The sequence below is a fragment of the Heptranchias perlo genome, chromosome 20 (assembly GCF_035084215.1).
Source record: "Heptranchias perlo isolate sHepPer1 chromosome 20, sHepPer1.hap1, whole genome shotgun sequence".
Taxonomy (NCBI): Eukaryota; Metazoa; Chordata; class Chondrichthyes; order Hexanchiformes; family Hexanchidae; genus Heptranchias; species Heptranchias perlo.
Window position 1 is genome coordinate 19,623,089 of NC_090344.1, and position 25,093 is coordinate 19,648,181.

At 43.1% G+C, this 25,093-nt stretch overlaps 4 non-coding genes across 4 annotated transcripts; 1 reads left to right on the forward strand and 3 right to left on the reverse strand.

Moving 5' to 3' along the window:
• Positions 1–5,198: 5,198 nt before the first annotated feature.
• Positions 5,199–5,280, forward strand: trnas-cga (transfer RNA serine (anticodon CGA)). Its single transcript has one exon. It is a non-coding gene; the product is annotated as a tRNA-Ser (tRNA).
• A 4,706-nt stretch (positions 5,281–9,986) lies between these two features.
• Positions 9,987–10,060, reverse strand: trnat-agu (transfer RNA threonine (anticodon AGU)). The gene has a single exon. It is a non-coding gene; the product is annotated as a tRNA-Thr (tRNA).
• A 9,512-nt stretch (positions 10,061–19,572) lies between these two features.
• trnas-gcu (transfer RNA serine (anticodon GCU)) lies at positions 19,573–19,654 on the reverse strand. Its single transcript has one exon. It is a non-coding gene; the product is annotated as a tRNA-Ser (tRNA).
• Positions 19,655–22,982: 3,328 nt separating this feature from the next.
• Positions 22,983–23,056, reverse strand: trnat-ugu (transfer RNA threonine (anticodon UGU)). The gene has a single exon. It is a non-coding gene; the product is annotated as a tRNA-Thr (tRNA).
• Positions 23,057–25,093: the final 2,037 nt, after the last annotated feature.

Consider the following 25,093-nt stretch of genomic DNA (forward strand, 5'->3'; position numbering starts at 1 on the left):
GATGCTGAGTGACACAGGTTGTCATGTTTTTCAGTGAACATACCCAGATACTGCGTGACACGGATTGTAATGTGTGTCAGTAAATATACCGGGATACTGAGTGACACAGGTTGTAATGTTTGTCAGTAAGCATACCTGGAAAAATGGTTCCGGAAATGGAAAGAAATAGAGAGATAGGAAAAGAGGCAGATAGAAAGAGATGGAGACACAGAAAGGTGAGTGAGAAAAGAAGGATAAATGAAGAATGAACAGAAAGATGCGTTTCTCCGCCCCAGGGGTAAAGATATATCAAACATTGTAATGAATGCTATTCTAAAAACTATTCCCTCTGACTTTTTGCGTGAATTTCCTTGTTTGCAAAGTCTGGATATTCAAAGTTGCTAAAATAACGTAATGCATTACTGATAACTCGTATGGGGAACGAACCCGCGACCTTAGTGTTATTAGCATCACGCTTTAACCAACTGAGCTAACCGGCCTTTTATTTTTCTTATGGCCATCAGTTTGGGGCAGGCGTTGGATTTTCTGTGTTTTACTTCTCACACTGCGTAATACGGTTATTGCAGGAACATTGAACACACCACATCCCTTAAACATTGTTACTTGTTTCTGCATAAAACTGGCAAGGGTATAAATCGAAATTAACAGATAAGGAGCACTTTAATGCGACAAATTTAATTCTGGTAATAATTATGTTCTGAACAGTGAAGGGCCCACCCCGAAAACACTGTCCCGCTGTTGAACCAGTGGGCAGGGCCCTGAGGTACTGCGAAAATCGTGTGCTGAGGTTTCCGTAGTGTCGTGCTTATCATGTTCGCCTTTTACGTGAAAAAGCTCTAGTTTTGAGGAACTTGCTTCGGATAAACCTCCAGGCGTCAACTTGTGCTGAGAGAAGGGACAATTCTTGTTCCTTCCTGTTAACTTTAACAACGGCTGTACCAAATTCCAAGTGTCATCAACTATCAACATTTGAAACCAGACCCTTAAAATGCAGTCTGGAAAGTGGAAAATGGTGAAAGTGCATCAGGCACAAAGCACAAAAACATATTTAAAGTTTCACTATCCATGTTAGTATTTCCGTGAGTCAGCAGCATAAAGTTATCGGTTACAACAATTATTCACCTTTCACAGAATTTCATTAGTTTCATTAATTAATTTAATAACGTTCATTGGTCACTACAACCACAAGCTTGAGCTCGATGAAATATTAATGTTGTTAACCATGCAATGTGATGTTTTTCTCTGTTACAATCATTCAGCGCGTTCGGCTCTTAACCCAAAATTTGGTGGTTCGATGACCCCAAGGGACGATACAATATCCCGGATTTCAATGCGTGTTTTCACTGTAAGAAAATGCACCATAAATGAATTTGATGAAAAGTGACTAATATTGTTGACTTGAAATAGTTAGTGTGCAACTTGACATTGCACCACATCGGAATCCAAATTGAGATTCGGGGCCAGAAAAGCAGATGATGCACGGAGGCAGAGGACAAGGCTGAAGTATTAAATGAGTACTTTGTATCTGTCTTCACCAAGGAAGAAGAAGCTGCCAGAGTCAGTAAAAGAGGAGGTCGTGGAGATACTGGATTGGATAAAAATTAATAAAGAAAAGGTACGAGAAAGGCTGGCTGTACTTAAAGTGTGTAAGTCACACGGTCCGGATGGGATGCATCCTTGGTTGCTGAGGGAAGTCAGGGTGAACATTTCAGAGTTGCTGGCCATAATCTCCAATCGTCCTGAGATATGGGGGTGGTGCCAGACGACGAGAAAATCTCAAATGTTACTCCCTTTTTAAAAACGTGTGCAAGGATAAACCCAGCAACTACAGGCCAGTCAGTTTAACCTCAGTGGTAGGGAAGCTTTTAGAAACGATAAATACGGGATAAAAATAACAGCCAGTTCTACAAGTGTAGATTAATAAAGGAAAGCCAGCACGAATGTGTTGAAGGCAAATCGTGTTTAACTAACTTGATTGAGTTTTTCGATGAAGTAAAGTGCCACAAAATAGGCTTGTCAGCAAAATTGAAGTCCATGGAAGAAAAACATGGATACCAAATTGGATAAATGACAGGAAACAGAGAGTCGTGGTGAACGTATTTTTTTTCGGACTGGAGGAAGGTAGACAGTGTTGTTTTCCATGGGACTGGACTGGGACCACTGCTTTTTGATATATATTAATAACTTGGACTTGTGTGCACAGGAACAATTTCAAAAATTGCAGATAACACAAAACTAGTAAACAGTGAAGAGGATAATAATAGTCTTCAAGAGGACACAGATAATCTGGTGGAATGGGCGGACACATGGCAGATGAAATTTAACGCAGAGAATTGCAAAGTGATATATTTTGGCAGGAAGAATGAGGAGAGGCAATATAAACTAAATAATAAAATTCTAAATGAAGTGCGGGAATAGAGAGTCCTGGGGGCATATGTGACCATATCTTTGAAGGTGGCAGTACAGGCTGAGAACGTGGTCCTGGGCTTTATAAATAGAGGCATAGAGTACAAAATCAAAAAAGTTATGTTGAACATTTATAAAACACTCGTTCGGCTACAACCAGAGTATTGTGTCCAATTCTGGGCCCCGCATTTTTGGAAGGATGTGAAGGCCGTGGAGAGCATGCAGAAAAGATTTACTCGAATGGTTCCAGGGATGAGGGACTTCAGTTATGTGGACAGACTGGAGAAGTTGGGATTGTTCTTAGAGCAGAGTCGGTTGAGAGGAGATTTGATAGAAGTGATCAAAATCATGAAGGGTTTAGAAAAAGTAAATAAAGAGAAGCTGTTCCCATTGGCTGAAGGGTTGAGAACCAGAGGACACAGATTTAAGGTGATTGGCAAAAAAAAACAAAGGCGAAATGAGTAAAACTTTTTTACGCAGCGAGTGGTTATGATCTGGAACGTGCTGCCTGAAACGGTGGAAGCAGATTCAATCGTGGCTTTCAAAAAGGAATTGGATAACTACTTGAAGGGAAAAATTTGCAGGGCCACGTGGAAAGAGCGGGGGAATGAGGCTAACTGGATTCCTCTTACAAAGAGATGGCACGGTCTGGATGGGCCGAATTGACTTCCTTCTGTGCTGTAACCATTCTATGATTCGATGATTGGATGGACAGAGCGGTCTAATAGGATAGGCGATCGGTTGTGGGGAGCAGGGAAACTTTCGACTGGTTGCACGGCTGTGTTACTGACGGCTCGTTGGTCTCGGATTATGGTTTTCACTTTGGGCGTTTCACTAATTGATATGTGAGAGGTCCGGGGTTCAAATTCCTGGACGAGCACTCCTGTGTCACTATTTTCAGTGGAAATTCATTCATTTATTTTTCACATCTTTTCAGCGTTGCAGAATACAGGATTGACTTAATTCCAGAGCATGTTTGACGTTTCGTGGCTCGAATGCAGAGGATTTGTCGACGCAACACCACATAGGGAAAGGAAAATGTCTCAACGTGGTGTGCAGATTGAAGCTGAATGTGAATCTATCTCTTTTCAGGGGTGCAGAAAGAAAATGCTCCTTCATCGGCCGGGAATCAATCCCCGTCTCCTAGGGTGGCAGGTGAGAATTCTACCAGTGAAACAGCAACGTCCGGACGGTCGCGGCTGCATGTGTCCAGTTGGAAACCTGTCTGAAAGAACATATAGTCTCACAAATCTCCTGTGAGTACCCTGTTCATTCTGATTTACAGCCGTGCATCAAAGGCGCTCGCAGCTGCGGTAGTCGCGTGGTTCAGACGTTAGATCTGAAACCCAATGGGGTATTCCGGCAGAAGTTGGAATCGTGCTATCGGCGCTATTGTGTAAAGTTTTGTTCAATGCTCAAATAAATATGAACTGGAGATAACGGGCTGCAATTCCTTCCCTCAGAGAGATACTCCACCGCGGCAGATCATTTTAACTGGGAGCCCAGTGGTCACTTGCAAAATATCAAGATACGTGAAGGGAACTTCACAATATTCCACAACTGTCCAAAACTGGGCACCGCACTTTATAAAGGATGTGAAGGCGTCAGACAGGGTGCAGAAATATTTACTGGAATGGTTCCGGGGATGAGGTCTTCAGTTACGTGGGTAGACTGGAGAAGCTGGAGTTGTTCCCTTCGAGCAGAGAAAGTTGAGTGGAGATTTGATAGAAGTGTTCAAATCATGACGGGTTTAGATAAAGTAAATAAAAAAAAACTGCTCCCGTTGGCGGAAGGGTCGAGAACCAGAGGACGCAGATTTACGGTGGTTGACAAAAGAACCAAAGGCGAGAAAAGGAAAAACTTCTTAAACTCGCGAGTGGATATAATCTGGAATGCATCGGCTGAAAGGGTGGTGGAAGCAGATTTAATCCTTGTTTCTAAGAGGAATTGGATAAGTATTTGAAGGGAAAATATTTGCAGGTATACGTGGAAAGAACGGGTAATGGGACGATCTGGATTGCACTTAAAGAGAGCTGGCACAGGCTCGATGGGCCGAATGGCCTCCTTCTGTGCAGTGACGATTCTATGATTCTATATCTCCCAATCTCCATCGTAAATGCTGCTAACTTGACGTTAGGTTTTTTCGATACTTTTATCTCTCTATCTCTCTCTGTCTCTGTCTCTCTGTGTTTCCCCCTGATGGACTTCTCAGGCAGCCTTGAACGGCCAAAGCTGATCGAACCTGCGACACCAGCAGAGAACGGTAAAGATCGAAAGACTGAGACGGGAGGAAAACTAAAAATCCAACCCAGATGATGAACTCGCAGATAATATCTACACATTAATGTCTCTTCGTCCTCATAGTGAAAACATCAGTAATTTTATTCCAGTATAAAAAGAAAGAAAGTCTTGTCTTTATAAAGCGCTTTTCAAGACCTCAAGACCTCCCAAAGCGCGATACAGCCAATGAGGTATTTTTGAAGTGTAGTCAATGTTATACTTGTGGTCGAGTGGATAATCTGCGGATGCCGAGGGAGACAACAATGTAACTTTCGAGAAATTAATTCTGAAAAGTCTCACTTGGCATGACAAGTCGCACATTCAAAACGAATGTGGTAAAGAGAGGCTAATATTGTTGATATGAAATAGTTAGTGTACAACTTCACATTGCTGTGCATCGGAATAGAAAAAGTGATTGGATGGATCGCAGGATGGCCGATCGGCGATGGGTTGCACCGAATTCTGCACTGGTTGCACCCTTTTGGTAGCAGTAGCTGTTCTGTTTTTGCATAGCTGCGATGGCCGAGTGGTTAAGGCGTTGGACTCGAAATCTAATGGGGTTTTCCTGCGCAGGTTCGAATCCTGCTCGTAGCGCTATTTCTTATAAATTTGTTCAATGATCAAACAAATCAGGACTGGAGTTGACGGACCGTGTTCCCTCCCTCAGAGAGATGATCCAGCGTGGCAAATGCTTTTAATTCGGAGCCAATGGTCTCTTGCAGAGTTGCACGGCACGTGAAAGAATCTCCACCAAGCTCCATCTTAAATTCTGCTCGTTCGCAAAGCTTGATATTTATCCGATTTGTTTCTATACTTTAATCTCTCCCTGTCCCTGTCTCTTGACTCTCTGAATTTTCCCCTGATGGACTTCTCAGGTTTTCTTGAACGGCCAAGGATGATCGAACCTGCAACACCAGCAGAGAAGGGTAAAGATGGAAAGAATGAGACGGGGGGAGAAGCAAAGGTGCAACCCAGTTGATGTATTCGGAGCTATTGTCCACACATTTATGTCTCTTCGACCTCACAGTGAAAAAAATCAGCAATTTGAATACAGTGCACTTATGGTAGAGTGTTTAAATGCGAGTGTTGAGACAGACACCAATCGAACCGTTGCCATGGTGATGATCGAATCTAAACACTAGACCACAAAGAAACGCTGAAAATTATTTGATGCGAACAAGCAGGCCAACGCGGCCTTTCCCACTTGCCTCTTTGTAATTCAGGTCATTATCGTGCGAGACAAGCTGCTCGCAAAAAAATGGCATTTTCTGTTCAAACTACTATCGCGACAGAAGGTGATGTTCAGGCAATGACAGCACCAAGTGCAACTAGGCATGTACATGAAATGGAAAGTGAGGTAAAATACTACCACAAGCTGCTGATGGACATGTTTCCATTTCCAAAATTCACGAACCTGAATGCAGCTCCTGGGAAAACTGCAAGGCCACGCCGGTTCATCATGAATCATTTGAAGCAACTGGCAGTTTAAAGTGGCATCTCCTCCTGCTTCTGTCGGGGGTGAAGGAGAGACACCGTGGGTACAAGCGTACAGTTTGATTTTGTACAGAACTGTACAGAGAAGGTGCACAAATACTGGGGCTGTGAGATATTCTATATTATTCATATTTAACCATAAGAATATCCGCAGTCAGAAGCTGAAAAGAAGGGAGAGATAAGAGGCCTGAGAATAAACACAGAGCTGAATGAATCACGAAAGAGTGAAAGAAAAGTAAATCTTACCAGTTCCGCTGTGTTCCGTGCGCAATCCTGGGAGCTCCCCGATGGACTCATGGTTAGAATTCAATGCTCCCACCGCCGCATGAGTTCGATTCCAAGTCAGGGAATTAACTTAAGCAAGAATTATTAAATTATTAAATTAATTACATGAAACTAATTAAACCCTATTGGTCGATGAATGACTGTTTTATTCACCATTAATCAAACGATAACTTTCTATTTCAGACTGAAGAAGATGTTGACGTGGTTACCGAGAAACAGTCAAAACTTTAATAAGATTTTTATGCTTTGCAGGTGATCAAATTGCATCATTTTACAGATTGTATCTTAAGGGTATGATTAAAAGCTCAGTGCAGCTGTTGTTAAATTTAAAATGAATAGGCAATTGTCGCCGTTTATCACAGGAACGCCCGAACCGGTTCTACGTCAAGGTGAAAGCAACACAACGAGGAACATCTGATACAAGACGAAAGGCCTCGGGCTATGACAAAAATCCCCACCGCTTTGCTTTTCCAACATAAAGGGTGTGACATTTATTCTCTGAACATAGAAACAGTCTGGTCTTGCTCACTGCAGAAATCTCCATGTCACAGCGAACCAGCTCTCCTGCAGCTGGTGCGGCCTCCCTTCTGGCCTTTCGGGGGCTTGTCTGCCAAGGAGAATTGTGATGTTCTTGCTTCCAAAAAATACATTGAAACCCTGGAACTTTGAGGCGAAGAATCCTGAGGAAAAATCAAATAAGAGCTCGAACCTAAACATCAAACTTTCGTGGTAACCGACAGCACCTACGAGACAGGCGAAGAGGTCACCTGATAAACCAATAATTAATTGGGCTAAACTTTGAGTTTGCAGCGACCAATATAACAACTGTCCACAGTCAGTCCAAAATGAATGGTTGAAGCTTGTAGGAGTGAAAATCCAACAAGCCGGTCTTCACTCTTAAAGTAGCAACTATGAAGAAAAACATGCCGGAGAAATACTCGCTTTCAGTGCGGTGACACTGGGCCAGAGTAAAGCTCAGTTAATATGATTGGCGAGTGGCTGGAGGGTGGATTTAGAACTCCTGATCGACCGCACTGTGCATTTTCCAGATCTGCTTGGAGCACCAATCCCTTCAATTCATCACTTCCACGGACAATTCGATTCTCGGTTTCTTTTGGCTGACGCTTGGTGAAATTTTACAAATTGGAAGCGATCAGTGTCAAAGCTAACCACGTCACCGACATGCTCACAGATACAAAGCGGCCACATTCTGCTTCAGCAAGATGAAAGCCGGGAGCGATTTCACGGTCAAATATAATCGCTAACAAAACTTATTCAAAGAAAGTGCAGGTCGTTGAGTTGCTTTTAAAGTCCTGATTGTTTGCATTGAACTTCTTCCCAATGCGTTTGAGAGCCACGTGGGGCGATTTGGGGATTTCATTTCCTTTTATGCAAAAGTTTCAAATGAAGTTCAAGGTCTGAAGTCCTGGGACCACTGTTGTTCGCAATTTATCGGTGCTGGGACCAGTGTTGATCACTATTTATCGATGCTGGGACCACTGTTGTTCACAATTTATTGGTGCTGGGGCCACTGTTGTTCACAATTTATCGGTGCTGGGGCCACTGTTGTTCACAATTTATCGGTGCTGGGGCCACTGCTGTTCACAATTTATCTGTGCTGGCACCACTGTTGTTCACAATTTGTCGGTGCTGGGACCATTGTTGTTCACAATTTATCGGTGCTGGTACCACTGTTGTTCACAATTTACCGGTGCTGGGACGATTGTTGTTGATAGTTTAGCAACGGGCGCTGTGGCTAAGTTGGTTAAAGCATCTATCTCGTCAATAGGAGGTCCTGGATTCAACTCCCCGCAGTGCCTTATGTCATCCATTATTTCCCAAAGGTAGGGGAGTCCCAAACGAGGGGGCATTGATTGAAGGTGAGAGGGGAGAGATACAAAAGGGTCCAGAGGGGCAATTTTTTCAATCAAAGGGTGGTGAGTGTTTGGAACGAGCTGCTCGAGGCGGGTACAATTTTGTCTTTTAAAAAGCATTTGGACAGTTACATGGGTAAGATGGGTATAGAGGGATATGGGCCAAATGCAGGCAACTGGGACTAGCTTAGTGGTATAAACTGGGCGACATGGACATGTTGGGCCGAAGGGCCTTTTTCCATGTTGTAAAATTCTATGACTCTATGACTCTAATTTATCTGTGCCGGGACGATTGTTGTTGACAATTTATCTGTGTTGGGACAACTGTTGTTCACAATTTATCGGTAATGGGACCACTGTTGTTCACAATTTACATTAATGATTTGGTCACAGGAATCGGAAATGCAATTTCAAAATTGACAGACAGCATATAATTGGGAGCTGTAGTTAACACAAAGGAAAAATGTGAAAAATACAGGAAGACATCACGCAAAATGGGCGTGTAAATGCAAATTAGTTTCAATATTTATTGTGTATTCCCTTGCGTTGTTTGCCCTCCCTAAATGCATTACCTCATTCTCCAGATTGAATTACATTTGCCACTATTCTATCCACCTGTCCAGTCCACTGATCTCTTACTGCAGTCCACAGCTTCCCTCCTCACCATCAACCACACGACCAATTTTTGTATCTTCTGCAAATTTGTTAATAATACCCCGTATATTTATATCCAAATCAATGAACTGTGCTACGAAAAGCAGCGACCTAGTATGGAGCCCTGTGGAACCCCACTCGAGACAGCCTTGCAGTCACAAAAACACCCGACGACCAATACCCTTTGCTTCCTGCCACTCAGTCAATTTTGGATCAACTTGTCAATTTCCCTTGGGTCCAATGGGCTTTTATATTTTTGACCAATCTGCCACATAGGACTTTGTCAAAAGCCTCGCGAAAATCTGTGTCGACAACAAAAAACGCACTACCCTCATCGACCTTCCTTGATACCTCCTCAAAAAATTCAATTCAAACGACCATCCCTGAACAAATCCATGCTGACTGTCCTTCATTAATCCGTGCCTTTCTATAAGAAGATTAATAGTTTCCCCCAGAGTTGTGCTCAATATCGAGGTTAGGCTGACTGGCCTGCAATAATTCGATCTATCCCTTTCTCCCTTTTTAAACAACGGTACAACTTCAGCATTCCTCCAATCCTCCGGCATCACACCTGTAGCCAGGGAGGATTGGAAAATGATGGGCAGAGCCTCCGCTATTTCCTTCCTTACTTCTGTTAACAGCCTGGGATATATTTCATCCGGGCCTGGCGATTCAGGTGGAGTGATTTGGGGACTTCCTTTCCCTCTTTGCAAAAGTTTCCAACGCAGGTCAAGATCACAAGTCCAGGTCCAAATTAGGACTACTTCCGGGTTTGAACTTCAAATCGTGAATGATACCACGACCCCAACGAGCCCAGAAACAAGAACGTGTCTTTAAATTAACGTGTTACAGACACATTCTATGAGAGGTCTGTCTGTGCAACGAAAGGGCGTTTTTGAACAGTCATTCTGGTATCCGTTTCCTCCTGAACAAATACCACAGTGTTATTTTGTCGCTCAATTCCACAAATTAGGTAAAATAACAAACTACACAAGGCACTGCTGGGAGTTGAACCCAGGATCTTCTGTTTACTGAACAGACGCTTTAACCAACTAAGCTACAGCGCCAATTGATGACATTTTGTCTCCACCTCCTCTCATTAATATATATCAGCGACACTTCACTGTTGGGGGTTCAGGCCGTTTTATCTCTGTCCATTTCGCTTGTCCGTTTCCCTGTGCATTCCGACACTGACTGGATTTCTCGCTGTGTTTATCTTTGTGTATCCATCAGTGCGTTGATACACGGATGATTATGTGTGATTGTATTTGTTACATTAAATAAATTAGGGCTTCAGACAATTCTCGCTCTGACATTGGAGAACTATTGAGCCGAACTTTGCAGCGAAGTCTTGGTTGTTGTGGTGCTGAAACGAAAAGATCGTAAGAGAAGCAAAAAGGGAAAAGGAGAAAAACTTGTGAGGGAAAATGAGGACAACTCTCAAGGTTTTTACAAGTATATTAAGAGAAAGAAGGGAGGTTTAGTGTAATGTGCGCCGCTTAAAGACAGATGGAGGTGATATTGTAATTGAAAATCAGGAAATGGCAGAGTTGCTCAATTTTTAATTTGCATCGGTCGTCACAGTAATGGATGAGGCTAACATACCAGAGACACGCGGAAAACTGTTAATAAATCAAGGGGATTCAGTATAAGTAAAATGATGGCGATGGAGAAAATAATTAGGCTAAAGATACACAAATCTCAAGGACCTGATGGACACCATCCCATGAGATTAAAAGGAACAGGTAAGGAAATTTAGTCATGATCGACCAAAACTCTCTTGATTTATTGTAAACAATTTTACAACACCAAGTTATAGTCCAGCAATTTTATTTTAAATTCACAAGCTTTCGGAGGCTTCCTCCTTCGTCAGGTGAACGATGTGAAAATCATTCACCTCGTTCACCTGACGAAGGAGGAAGCCTCCGAAAGCTTGTGAATTTAAAATAAAATTGCTGGACGATAACTTGGTGTTGTAAAATTGTTTACAATTGTCAACCCCAGTCCATCACCGGCATCTCCACATCATCTCTTGATTTAGGAATTATTATTTAACGAAGTGCATCTTGATTGGAAGCTTCTGTTTGAGAAACATCTCCAAGTGATAATTGAGAGATGGAAAATGAAGCTGTTTGTCAGGAGCGCTGATGCTGTCGGTTGTTCGCTGCTCTCGTGTTGTACAATTGTTAAGCGTGCGTTATATATTTATAGCAGTATGGGATCCAGAAATGGCCAGGTTGTGAGTTCGAGCGCCTTCGAAAACAATCAAAACTTTTACTCCGAACATTTTGACTGGAGTTCAAGGTACAACTGGTATGTTCCATAAAGCATCTACTTCTTCGTGTCCCCATGTGGGCTCTTGAGTTCCTCTGGCCTACCGTCTTGCAATAGCAGGTGCCAGTTTACTTGTTCAAAGGGAGAGAGGGGGCTTTTCGCGGCAGCTCATAAGGCAAAGGGGCCGGCACGAGATCATTAAATCTAAAGAACCAAACAAACAATTCTTCTTTTCGTTAAGCCGATATTCATCGGTTGGAAGTTTCGTGTGGGGTAAATTTGGAAGGGAAATATTCTGCCTGGTGTCACTGTGTAACGGGAGAAATTATTCAGCTTACAGATGTTAATACGTTGAAAAGTCGAGAGGCCTTTTCCAACTCCCGTGTGGGAGAAGTTCAGCTTTTGAGCCGCTGGGCAAAGTGTTATTTCAATTGGTGCTAACGAATGACAAGACATTTGGCACAAACAAGAAGAATTGTAAACTCACGAGTTCACTGTCCATGTTTCTTACATCATGTTCAACAGAAACAAGGATTCTCCTCAACACGTCACTGAGAATTTTATCAAACGGACCTCACCCTTGCTCGCCGGCTGTAGGGATAATTCAGAGACCTCCCATGAATATGTACGATGGGAGCTTATCTCGTATCGAGCCTGGGTAGCTCAGTCGGTAGAGTATCAGACTTTTAAAGTGAGTAGTGAGCTGAAGGTCCAGCGTTTAACTCCCTGTCCAGGCTCCAAATTTCGGAACAGCTGGCAAGCTGTGTCTTTGTCGCGGGACCTGCGATGTGTTGTCAACGTTTCGGTCGTATCTTGTTTCCCAGGGATGGGCAGTAATGCGCTGTCTGAGGCGGTTCCCGATCAGGAATTCAACTTTACTGTATTCGTTCACTGTATTAATTTCACAAAACTCATTCAACTCTGTAAAAAAGACGAATACTTGTTCAAATCGCCATTGATCAACAAGTAACTTTCTGTTTCCGGCTGAAAGAAATGGTAACTTTTTTTATGCGCTCATTCACCAGGCCGAATTTAGGGAGTTCAGAGGTGAAGTCAAAAAGGAAATGAGAGGCAAAGAGAAATATGACTATAGACTGACGGCCAACATAAAAGGGAATCCAAAAGACTTCGACAGGTATGCAAACAGTTAACGGGTATTAAGGGGAGGGGTGAGGCCGATTCGGCACGATAAAGGAGATCTACTCCTGGAGGCAGAGGGGATGGCCAAGGGACCAAATGAGTACTTTGTATCTGTCTTTACCAAGAAGACAGAGTCTCAGCAAAGGAAGTTATCGTTGAGATACTGGATGGTCTAAAAATTGATAAAGAAGAGGCACTTGAACGGCTGGCTGTACATAAAGTGGATGAACCACCAGGTCCGGATGGGATGCATGCTGGGTTGCTGAGGGAAGTAAGGGTGGAAATTGCGGAGGTACTGGCCATAATCTACCAACATCCTTCGATATGTGGGTGGTGCCAGAGGACTGGAGAATTGCAAAGTTACACCCTTGCCCAAAAAAGTGTGTACAATTAAACCCAGCAACTATAGTCCAGTCAGTTTAACCTCAGTGGTGGGGAAACGTTTCGAAACGATAACCCGGTACAGAATTAACAGTCACCTGGACGAGGGTGGATTGATTAGGGAAAGCCAGCACGGATTTGTTAAAGGCAAATCGTGGTTAACTAACCTGTAAGAGTTTTTTGATGAGGTAGCAGAGAGGATAGATGAGGGCAATTCAGTTAATGTCGTGTATATGGACTTTCAAAAGGTTTTTGATAAAGTGCCGCATGGTGGGCTTATCATCAAGATTGCGGCCCATGGAATAAAGGGGGCAGTAACAACATAAATGCAGAATTGACTAAGAGCAGGAAACAGAGATTACTGGTGAAGGGTTGTTTTTCGAACTGGAGAGAGTTGTACAGTGGTGTTCCCCAGGGATCAGTACTGGGACCACTGCTTTTCTTGATATATATTAATGACTTGGACTTGAGTGCACAGAGCACAATTTAAAATTTGCAGATGAAATAAACCTTGCAGTGGTTGTAAACAGTGATAAGAATAGTGATAGACTTCAAAGGATGTAGATAGGCTGGTGGCATGGGCGGAGACGTGGCAGATGAAATTTAACGCAGAAAAATGAGAAGTGATACATTTCGGTTGGAAGAACGAGGAGAGGCAATATAAACTCCAGGGCACAAATGTAAAAGCGGTACAGGAACAAAGAGGTGTTTATGTGTACAAATCGTTGAATGTGGCAGGGCAGGTTGAGAAAGCGGTTAAAAAGCATACGGGATCCTGAGCTTTATAAATAGATGTATAGAGTACAAAAGTATAGCTGTCAGGATTAAACTTTATAACACACTGGTTTGAACACAACTGAATTATTGTTTCCGGTCCTGGACACCACACTTCATGAAAGATGTGAAGGCCTTAGAGGGGGTGCAGATAAAAATACTGGCATAATTCCATGGATGAGGGACTTTAGTTACGTGGATAGACAAGAGAATCTGGGGTTGTTCTCCTTGAAACAGAGACGGTTTTGTAGAGATTTGATAGAGGTATTCAAAATCATGAAGTGTCTGGACAGAGGAGATGGAGCGAAACTGTTCCTATTGGCGGAAGGATCAAGAACCAGAGGACAGAGATTTCAGGTGATTGTCAAAATAACCAAAGGTGACATGAGGAAATACCTTTTTACACAGCGAGAAGTTCGGATCTGGAATGCACTGCCGGAGGGTACGATGGAGGCAGATTCAATCATGGCCTTCAAAGGGGAACTGGATAAGTACTTGAAAGGAAAAAAAATGCAGGGCTTCAGGGAAAGGTTCTAGCTGGATTGCTCTTTCAGAGAGCTAGCATGGACTCGATGGAGCGAATGGCCTCTTTCCGTGCTGTAACATTTCTATGATTCAATTCTATGTTTCGGATGCAATGCAAAGGGAACAGAGCGTGCCACAAATCGACACGACTCTCAGTATCCTCCCAAGCAATGCAATTTAAGAGCAGCTAATTCTGAAACGTCTTACTTGATAACTCAAGTCGTGTACTCGAAAGCAATTTGGTAAAGGGAGACTAATATTGGTGAATGGAGATAGTTGGTGCACAACTTGATATTGCTGTGCATCCGAATTGAAAACTGGATTGGATGGACAGAAGTGGTCTGAAAGGATGGTCGATCGGCTGTGAGACGCAACGAACTTTTACACTGGCTGCACAGCTAAGTTAACAGCGGCTCGTTGGTCTAGGGGCATGATTCTCGCTTAGGGAGTTTCAGTGAGTGATATGCGAGAGGTCCCGGGTTCAAATCCCAGACGAGCTCTCATGTGTTGTTCCTTTTAGTGAAAAGTCACCAATTGGCTTCTCACATCTTTTCAGTTTTGTTGTTGGGAGAACTGAATTATATCCAGAGGATGTTTGAGCTCCAGTGGACTGAATGCCGAAGTTTCGTCGGCGCAATAAACATGAAGCAAATAAAATGTCTCAAGATGATGAGGAGATTGAAACTGAATTTGGATTTTTCCCAATTCAGGCGGATATTAGATGACGGGATAGAAAGCCACATATCCAAGTTTGCCGATGACACCAAGATGGGCAGCATTGTAAGCAGTGCAGATGAAAGCATAAAATTACAGAGAGGTATTAATATAATAAATGAATGGGCAAAATTGTGGCAAATCGATATGAATTTCGTCAAGTGTGAGGTCATCCACTTTGGACCTAAGAGGATAAATCAGAGTACTTTCTAATAGGTGAAAAGCTCGAAACAGTGGAGGTCCAAAAAGACTTAGGGGTCCATGAACATACATCATTAAAATGTCATGGACAGGTATAAAAATAATCAAAAAGGTTATTGGAATGTTGGTCTTTTTATCCAGACGACGAGAATACAAGGTGATAGGCATGATGCTACAGCTACACATCGCTCTGGTTAGACCACACCTGAAGTACTGTATTCAGTTCTGGGCAACGCACCTTCGGAAGGATATATTGGCTGTAGAGTGAGTGCAGCGACGATTTACTAGAATGTTACCTGGACTCCAAAGTTGAAATTAGGCGGAGAGATTACATAAACTCGGGTTTGCCTCGAATTCAGTAGAATAAGTGCTGATTTGATCGAACATTTCAAAATATTAAGGGGAACTGATGGGGTAAACAGAAAAAAAAGATTTCCGCCCGTTAGCGTGTCTAGGACTCGGGAACAGAGCATAAACATTATGGTCAGGACTTTCAGGCGTGAAGTTGGGAAACACCTCTGCAAGCAAAGGGAGGTAGAAGTTTGGAACTCTCTTCCACAAACGGCAGTTGATGCGAGCTCAATTGTTAATTTTAAAACTGAAATTGATAGATTTTTGTTAACCAAAGGCATTAAGGGACATGGGGCTAAGGCGATAATATGCAGTTAGGTTACATATCAACCAGGATCGAACTGAATTGCGCAACAGGCTCGAGGGGCGAAATGGTATACTTTTGCTCCTCAGCTCCTTATTCGTGAAAATGATCCTGCATTGTATCGGGAATCGAACCAAGGTCTCCAGCGTAACAGGTAAGAATTCGACTCCTCGCACCATCAATACGCGCGTTTGTAACAGCAGCATGTGTCTATTTGGAATCCTATCTGAACGAACATGCCGTTTACAACTGCGGTGGCCGAGTGTTTAAAGCGTTGGACTTAAACTTCAATTGAGGTTTTCCTGCCCAGATTTGAATTCTGCTCGCAGAGCAACTGTTTAAAGATCACTTCAGTGCTGGAATAGATTAATTGGAGTTAATTGACCGCATTTATCTCTCCCCCAGAATGAGAGATTCTACAGCGTGGCCGGTGCTTTTAATTAGTGTCAGATCTTCTCTTGCAAGATTTCAAGACCCGAGAAGGAATCTTTCCCAATCTGTAACTTAAATTCTGCTAGTTTGCAAAACCTGACATTTATACTCTTTATTTTCTTTGCATGCATCTCTCTATCTCTCCATGTCTCTGTCCCTTATCTCCCTGTGTTGTCCCCAATGGACTTCTCAGGCTTCCTTGAACGGCGATGGCTCATCGAACCTGCAACAATAGCAGAGAAGGGTAAAGAAAAAAAAGACTGAGACAGCAGGAAAAGGAAAGGTGCAACCCAGCTGATAAATTCGTAGCTAATGTTTCCACATTCATGGATCTTCGCTCTCATAGTGAATGAAAGCAGCAATTTGAGTAAAGTGTACTTATGGTGGAGTGTAAACTATGACGATGCCGAGACAGATGACAATGTCGTTTCAGAGTAATTCATTCTGTAAAGTGTTACTTGATATTACAAGTCGTACATTCAAAACAAATTTGATAAAAAGAGAGTAATATTGTTGATATATAATAATTAATTTCGAACCTGATATTGCTCTGCATGGTATATCGTACAAGAAAGTGAGTTTGAATGGCCATAGTGTGCTGAAAAGATGGCGGATCGGCTGCGAGGCAGCGAAATTTTACAGTGGCTGCACGGCTCTTTTGCCAGTTGATCTTTGGATCTGATTCTCGCTCAGGGAGTTTTACTGGCTCAAATCCCGGATGACCCCTGTTGTGTCCCCGTTTTTGGTCAAAAATCACCAATTGGCTTCTCACACCTTTTCAGCGATGTAAAAGGCAGGTTTGACTAATCTCCAGCAGAGCTTGTTTGAGCACCAGAGGACAGAATGCAGAGGGTTTGTTCACGAAAGACACGTAGACGAAATGAAGATAATCTTTCAAGAAGTTGTACAGATTGAAGCCGGCACATGAATTTATCCCAATTCAGGCGATCACATGGGTCCAGAATACAAAAGGTAAAGGAAGCTGCATTGGAACCAAACCCCTGTTTTCCCGTCGGAAGGCGAGGGTTCTGCACTGAACCACCAATGCACACACGGCTGTAGGCTGCAAGTGTAGCGTTGAATAAAAGTCTCGAACATGCAGTCTGGTAGAGTTTCTGTGATAAGCCTGCGCAGTCTGCTCCACAGCCGCGTGCTACCTGTGGGTGACCAAAAGAGTGGATCAAGCATGGTCTTGAAATTCACTGGGGGTTCGAAATCACTTCACACCGCCACTGTGAAATGCTCAAATAAATAAGAACTGTAGTTACCAGGCAGTGTATATTTCCCTCAGAAATAAAGTTATAATCCAGCCCTATTTACACGTCTAAGATTTCACGACATGCAACGAATTTCCTTTAAGCTGCAGCTTAAATTCTGCTCAATCACAGAATTGGAGATTTATACTATTTTTCTTTGCATGTATCTCTCTATCTCTGTCTGCGTTTCTTCACTTTCGCTGTTGATCCCTAATGGATTCATCAGGCTTCCTTCAACGGCCAGGTCTGGAAACCCGGGATGGGAAAAGGCTGTCGGTTCTTCGTCCAATTGTTGGATTTCGACCGGTTGAGCTTTGCTATTTTTCCGTCTCCGTTTTCGGAAAATATAAACCCAGATGGGATTTCCCCTCCTCGGGTCCCGTCACCTTCGGGTAATGGGAATGAACCCGACCAAGCACTCGATCTTGATATCTGTATTCTCATTGTATAACAATAAAATTAGGGGGTTACATTTATTTTGAGGACACATTTTAGAAATTAACACATAATAGACTTATTCGAAATCTAGAAGCACGTGGGATTAAAGGGAAGGTGATAACCTGGGCACGTAATTGGCTAAGGGATAGGAGGCAGAGATTCGTGGTGAACGGATGTTTTTCTGACTGGGGAGAAATATGCAGTGGAATCGGTATTCGGACTATTGCTTTTCTTGTTATTGTCTAAATGATTTGGATGTGGGAATAGGGGGTAAAATTTCGAAGTTTGCGGATGATACAAAACGTGGCAACGTAGTAAATAGTGAGGAAGGTAGTCGCAGACTTCAGGAGGACAAAGACAGACTGGGGAAATGGGCAGTCACGTGACAGATTTAACGCAGATCAGTGTGAAGTGATGCACTTTTGGAAGAAGAACATGGAGAGGCAGTATAATCTAAATGGAACAATTTATGGGGGGTTCCAAGAGCAGAGGGATTTGGGGGTTCATATTCAGAAAACAGGGCAAGTTGATAAGGTGGTTAAGAAAGCGTATGGGATACTTGGCGTTGTAAATAGGGGCATTGAATATTGAAAAAAGGAAATTATACTAATCCTTACAAATCAGTGGTTAGGCCTCAGCTGAAGTATATTGTACAGATCTGGGCACCACACTTTAGGATGAAAAGGCATTGAAGAGGATTCAGAGCAGGTTGACCTGGATGATACCAGTGATGAGGGACTTCAGTTATATGGAGAGATTGGAGAAGCTGGGATTATTCTCCTTACAGCAGAGATGATTAACGGGAGACCTCATAGATGTATCCAAAATAATGAGGGGTTTTGAAAGAGCAAGTAGAGAGAAACTGTTTCCTCTGGCAAGTGGTTCGGTAGCCAGAGATCACAGATTTAAAATAATCGGGAAAAGAACAAGAGGGGAATGGAGAAGAATTTTTTTCACACAGAGGTTTGTTAAGATCAGGAACGCACTCCCTGAAAGGGTGGTGGAAGCAGATTCCATAGGATCATTTAAAAGGCAATTGGACATAATTGAAGAGGACTAACTTGCAGGGTTATGGGGAAAAATCTGGGGTGTGGGTCTAATTTGGACAGGACTTCGAAAAAGCCGACACTGGCACGACGGCCGAATGGCCTCCTTCTGTGCTGTAAGATTCTATGATTACCTTCTGAATCATTGCAATTGAAGCTATTCAGTTTTGAGCAACCAAGAGAATTATAACCGTGATATTCGGCATTTCCATTCCCTTATGAATATCGCAGCTTTCATGTCCAGGCGGGGGAAGGACTGAACGGGGGATAGAGTGCGGAGGTTGGAATGGAAGCCCAGCAGAATGAACTTGGTCTCATCAGTTTTTATTATTTTTCCTACCAGTTGCCCGAAGCAGGTGGTGAACCTTCTCGAGAGAGGATCGTCATTGCAGTTCAGAATGAAAAAGGTATCAAGAAAATCGGATAAAACGCACAGAGAATGATCCGGGACTTACAACACACCCCTTTTAAACAGACACAGACACGAAATGATCCGGACATAAATCATAATTATGGTGCATACGTTTCTCTTACGTTGACCATAAGATTTACTCTTTTTACAATGACACCAATGTGCACTCTGATATTTCGCGATCTCACAATCTCAACACCTTCCTGGAAGGAACTGTGGCTGATTTCAGCAAACAATGCAAAACCCACCGTCTGCCGTTTCGAGAAGGATGGGACTTTGACCAGACCTTCTGGGTGGACTGAATGAGAGAAACAAAACTTAAACATCACAGCGACGAGGATGGGATTCGAACCCGTGCGTGCACAGCACAATGGATTAGCAGTCCATCGCCTTAACCTCTCGGCCACCTCGTCCCATACAGAAATACGCGCAATCACCTTTATTCAAAATGAAAATACTGGCTATGTTGCCAACCTGAAACTGCTAATGTGCATATCCTCAGCAGGTCAGGCAGAATCTTCAGACATCGAAACAGAGTTAACGTTTCAGGTCGATGTCCATCACATGAGTATTCCAACTCACTCAACTTGCGCCTTGTGGATGGTTGAACGGCTTTCGGGAGTTAGAAGGTGAGTCACTTGGCGCAGAATATCCAGCCTCTGACCTGCACTTGTCGCCACAATATTGATGTAGCTGGTCCAGTTAAATTTCTGGTTAATGGTGACCACCAGTATGTTGATGGTGGCGGATTCGGCGATGTTAATAACGAATCCCCACAGAAGAGATTTATAATAATGATTCCAGGGATGAGGGGCATAAGTTTCGTGGATAGATTGGAGAAGCTGGGGTTGTTCTGCTTGGAACAGAGACGGTTCCGAGGAGATTTGATGGAGGTATTCAAAATCATGAAGGATCGAGACAGAGTTGATAGAGAGAAACTGTTCCAATTGGTGGAAGGTTCAAGGACCAGAGAACATCGATTTAAGGTGTTTGGCAAAAGAACCAAAGGTGACATGAGGAAAAACTTTTCTTCACAGCGAGTGTTCAGGAACTGGAATACACCGCCCGAGGGGGTGATGGAGGCAGATTCAATCATGGTCTTCAATAAGTAACTGGATAAGTATTTGAAACGAAAGAAAATACAGGTCTACAGGGATCGGGTGGGGGAGTGGGTCTGTCTGGATTGAACTTGCAGAGAGCCGGCACGGACTCGATGTGCCGAATGGCCTCTTTTCGTGCTGTGACCTTTCTATGATTCTATTCTATTTGTCGGAGGCGATGCGAAGCGATCGGAGCGTGACGTAAATCAACCTGCTCATGTCCATTCCCTGATAATAAATCCGAGTGTGATGCAAAGAAGAAATTCATAATTATGGTGCATATCTTTTATATTATACTGACTATAAGAGGTACTCGGTTCACCAGGGCGCCATTGTGCACATTGATTGATACTTCACCGAGATCACACCTTACAGTCCCAGCACCTCCGTCTAAGAAACAGTTGGGTGGCAATCCAGACTTTGCTGAATTGTGCAAACAGGTGTAAACCAGCAATGCGGAAAAACACTTCTTATCAAAGAAGGGTTTTTGGTGAGGCGGCCAAAATGGAAGGGTGCACAAATTCTGGCAGCAGTGAGAGTGGAACCCACACAATTCAGAGATGGAAGCCAGCATCTGAGACAGCGCAGTTACTCACGCATAGGATAAGCCATTCAGATCTGATGATAAAGGTCATGGAGCTGAAACGTTTCGTCGGGTTCTTTCGCCACAGGTGCTACCTGACCTGCTCAGCGTTTTCAGTATTTTCATTTTTGTGATTTCACAATGACAGCTTTCCTGAAAACACCCAATTTGACCCAAGGACGCAGCTCGCACTTCACTTTCCCCACGCGCATAAAGTCTGCCGTTTCCGAACAAAATCCCTTCCGCGCCGAGCTTTCAAAGGACCTTTCGCTCACGGCCAATCTCCTGTAATCGACACCTTTTCACCATTGCCGCTCTTTGCATTTCTCCTCATTCCTTTTCAATCGGACATTTCCACAGACCTATTACGATCAAGCGGAACATTTCCGACCTTCCTGCACCGCCCAGATTGCCAAAAGTGCACCTTTAAGCCGTCATTCGCAGCTATGTCGCGCCGCCCGTCTCTCCCGCACATCAACTGCTCGGGGAAAAGCGCCAACGACCATGGAAACAAAACCCAGTTCTTCAGTTAACATCCCCCGTGTCACTAGATACCCCATGGAAATTTCACGGAAAATTATGCGCTGTCCTTCCGAATGCCAGCCCTGCTTTCTTGGAGCTTGTCTCTGGAGCAGATCGAAATGTATCGACTGGTTTCAAGGCACAAATGAACATTGATGCGAACGGGACATGTGTCCCCGAGAAACAGCGGTCGATGAAGAGCAAACTTAAAGGCGTAAGAATGTGGAAGTGAATGTTAGAGTAGGCAAGGCCGCAGTAAAGTCTCAATGAAATAGACCATGATCGTAGAAGGAAGGAAAAGCTGGAAGAAGCGGCAGGTCTGAATTGTGGATCATCCAAAAGAGACACATGAGAGAACAAAAACAGGATAAAGACAAAGGTGCTGGAGGCAGAAAGACAAAGAAAGAAATAAGAGGAATGAAAAGAGAGTGAAAGAAAGAATGGGAGAGAGGGAGGTGAAAGAAAGAAAGAGAGAAAGATAGATAGAAGGGAGAGAGAAAAACAAGCGTGCAATACTCAGCCCGCAAACGGGCGCTGCTCCCAATCGGCTACACTTCGCCCCACAGAGCCTCATCCCATTCACACCATCCTACATTACACTGTCAATGTTGTGCCGTGAAACAGAGAGTTTAAGGGCATAAAGACACACACGCCGTCCTACAATATACTTTCAATACCTGTGCAGTGAAACAGAGAGTTTAAAGATACAGAGATACTTACATACTGTCCTACAGTACACATTAAACATCCGTGCAGTGAGTCAGAGAGTTTACAGGTACAGAGACACTCAGCGTCCCACAATACACTTTCAATCATGTGCAGTGAGACAGAGCGTTTAATGATGCAGAGAAATTCACCTTTTTTCAAAAGTGGCACATCCCAGAAGCAAGAGAGAGCGTGGGTCAGTCTCCCTCTCCTGATAGAGCTGAGACTTGTCAGTCAAGAGTCCTCTCCTCCGTGTATTGGCCGTGGAGGAAGTGCAGAGTAGATTTAATAGAATACCTTCAGCCTGACCGGCCTCTAATTACTTGATCTATCCTTTTCTCCCTTTTTATACAACAGTACAACTTTAGCAGTCCTCCAATCCTTCGGCATATCACCTGCAACCAGGGAGGATTGGAAAATGATGACCAGAGACTCCGTTATTTCCTTCCGTGCTTCTGTTAACAGCCTGGGATATATTTCATCGGGGTCTGGAGATTCAGGTGGAGTGATCTGCGGACTTCATTTTCCTCTTTGCAAAGATTTTCACCGCAGGTCAAGATCACAAGTCTTGGTCCAAATTAGGACTACTTCCGGGTTTGAACCTCAAATCGTGAATTATACCCTGACCTCAACGAGCCCAAAAACGAGAACGTGTCTTTAGGTTAACCCGTTGCTGACACATTCTATGAGAGGTCTGACTGTACAATGAAAGGGCGTTTGAGAAGAGTCAATCTGATATCCGTTTCCTCCTCAAACCTGAACAAATACCAATTCAAAATTGCCATTTTGTCGCTTAATTCCACAAATTAGGTAAAAATAATTAGTTATGCAAGGCACTGCTGGGAGTTGAACCCAGGATCTCCTGTTTACAAGACAGACGCTTGAACCAACTAAGCCACAGCGCCCATTCATGATAGCTCAGCCCCACCTCCTCTCACTAATATCTATCAGCGATACGTCACTGTCTGTTTGGGGTTCAGACCGTTTCATCTTGGTCTGTTTGGTTTGTCCGTTCACCTGTGCATCCCGACGCTGCTGACATATCTCGTTTTGTTTATCTTTGTGTCTCCATCAATGCGTTGATATACGGATGAGTATGTTTACTTATGTTTGTTACATTAAATAAATTACCGGTTTAGACAATTCTCGCTCTTAAAGTGAAGAACTATTGAGACGCACTTTACTTTGTTTATTTTGGTGCTGAAAATAAAAAACCGGAAGAGGTCCAAACAGGGAAAAGGAGATAAACCTGTTAGGGAAAATGAGGACAACAGTCAAGATTTTTACCAGTATATTAAGTGAAAGAAGGGAGGCTGAGAGTAATGTGGGCCGCTTAAAGACAGATGGAGGTGATATTGTAATTGAAAATCATGAAATGTAGAGTTGCTAAATATTTACTTTGCTTCGTTCGTCACAGAAATAAATGAGGCTAACATATCAGAGATATGAGGAAAACTGTAAATAAATCAACGGGTTTCAGTGTAAGTAAAATAATGGCAATGGAGAAAATAATTAGATTAAGGATAGACAAATCTCCAGGACCTGATGGTTATCATCCCAGGGGACTGAGAGGACTAGGTGAGGAAATTGTACATGCTTTAGTCATGATCGTTCAAACTCTCTTGATTCAGGAATTGTTCCTTTGATGGAAACAATTTTAATGTCACTCCATTATTTGGGATGGGCAGCAGAGATGATGTTCGAAATTATAGACCCATTAGTCTGACATCCGTTGTGGGGAAGTTGCCAGTATCCGTTATTAGGGAAAGAAAGATTGAGCACTTGGATAAACATGAATTGATCAGAGAGAGCCAGCATGGATTTGTAAAGGGTAAGTCAAGTCTAACAAAACGAGTTGAACTTTATGAAGATGTAACTGACGTGGTAGATAATGGAGTGTCCATGGTTGTTATATGATATTGACTTCCAGAGGTATTCGATAAGGTACCATATAAGAGACTGTGAACGACAATGACAGTGCGTAGAATTTGAGGCAACCTAATGAAATGGGTAGGGAGTTGGTTAGAAGGTGGGAGACAGAGACCTGGCATATAAATGACGTAGACCAAGGAATAGAGAGCCGTAAATCCACGTGTGTCGCTGACACCAAGATAGGTTTCACAGTGAGTCATGTAGATGGAAGCATAAAGTTGCCAAGGGAAATTGATAAAATAAGTGAGTTGGCAAAACGGTGGCAGATGGAGTAACATAGAATTGCAAAGAATGTACATCACGGAAACAGGCAATTCGGCCCAACTGGACAATGCCGGTGTTTATGCTGCAAACAAGCCTCCGCCATCCCCATTTAATCTAACCCTATGAGCAAACCCTTATATTCATTTCTCCTCCATTTGTTTTTCCAGCTTCGCCGGAAACGAATCCATGCTATTCGCCTAAACTACTCCTTGTGGGAGCGAATTGAACATTCTAACCACTCTCTGGATGAATGTGTTCCTCTTGAATGCCATATTGAATTACATTGTGAATACCTTATATTCATTGCCTCAATGATTTGGAATCCCCACCTCCACAAATGCAAACACCTTATCTACGTCTCACCTATCAAACCCTTGCATAATCTTAAAGTCCTATATCAGGTCACCCCTCAGCCTTCTCTTTTCTATACAGAAGAGTTCCAGTCTGTTCAAACTTTCAATATGGTGAAGTGTGAGTTCATCTACTTTGGACTGAAGCAAGATAGATCACAGTATTTTCTGAAAGGTGAGAAGCTAGGAACTGTGGAGGAGCAGAGAGATTTAGGGGTCCAAGTACAGAAATCGCTAAAAGCCAGTGGAATGGTCGAAAAATTTATTTAAATGTCTCATGGGATGTTGGCCTTTATCTCAAAGAAGCTGGTATTCAAAGGGGGAGAATGTTACAGATAGAAATATCTGCTGAGACCCCATTTAAAGTACTGCATTCAGCTCTGGGCACCAAACATC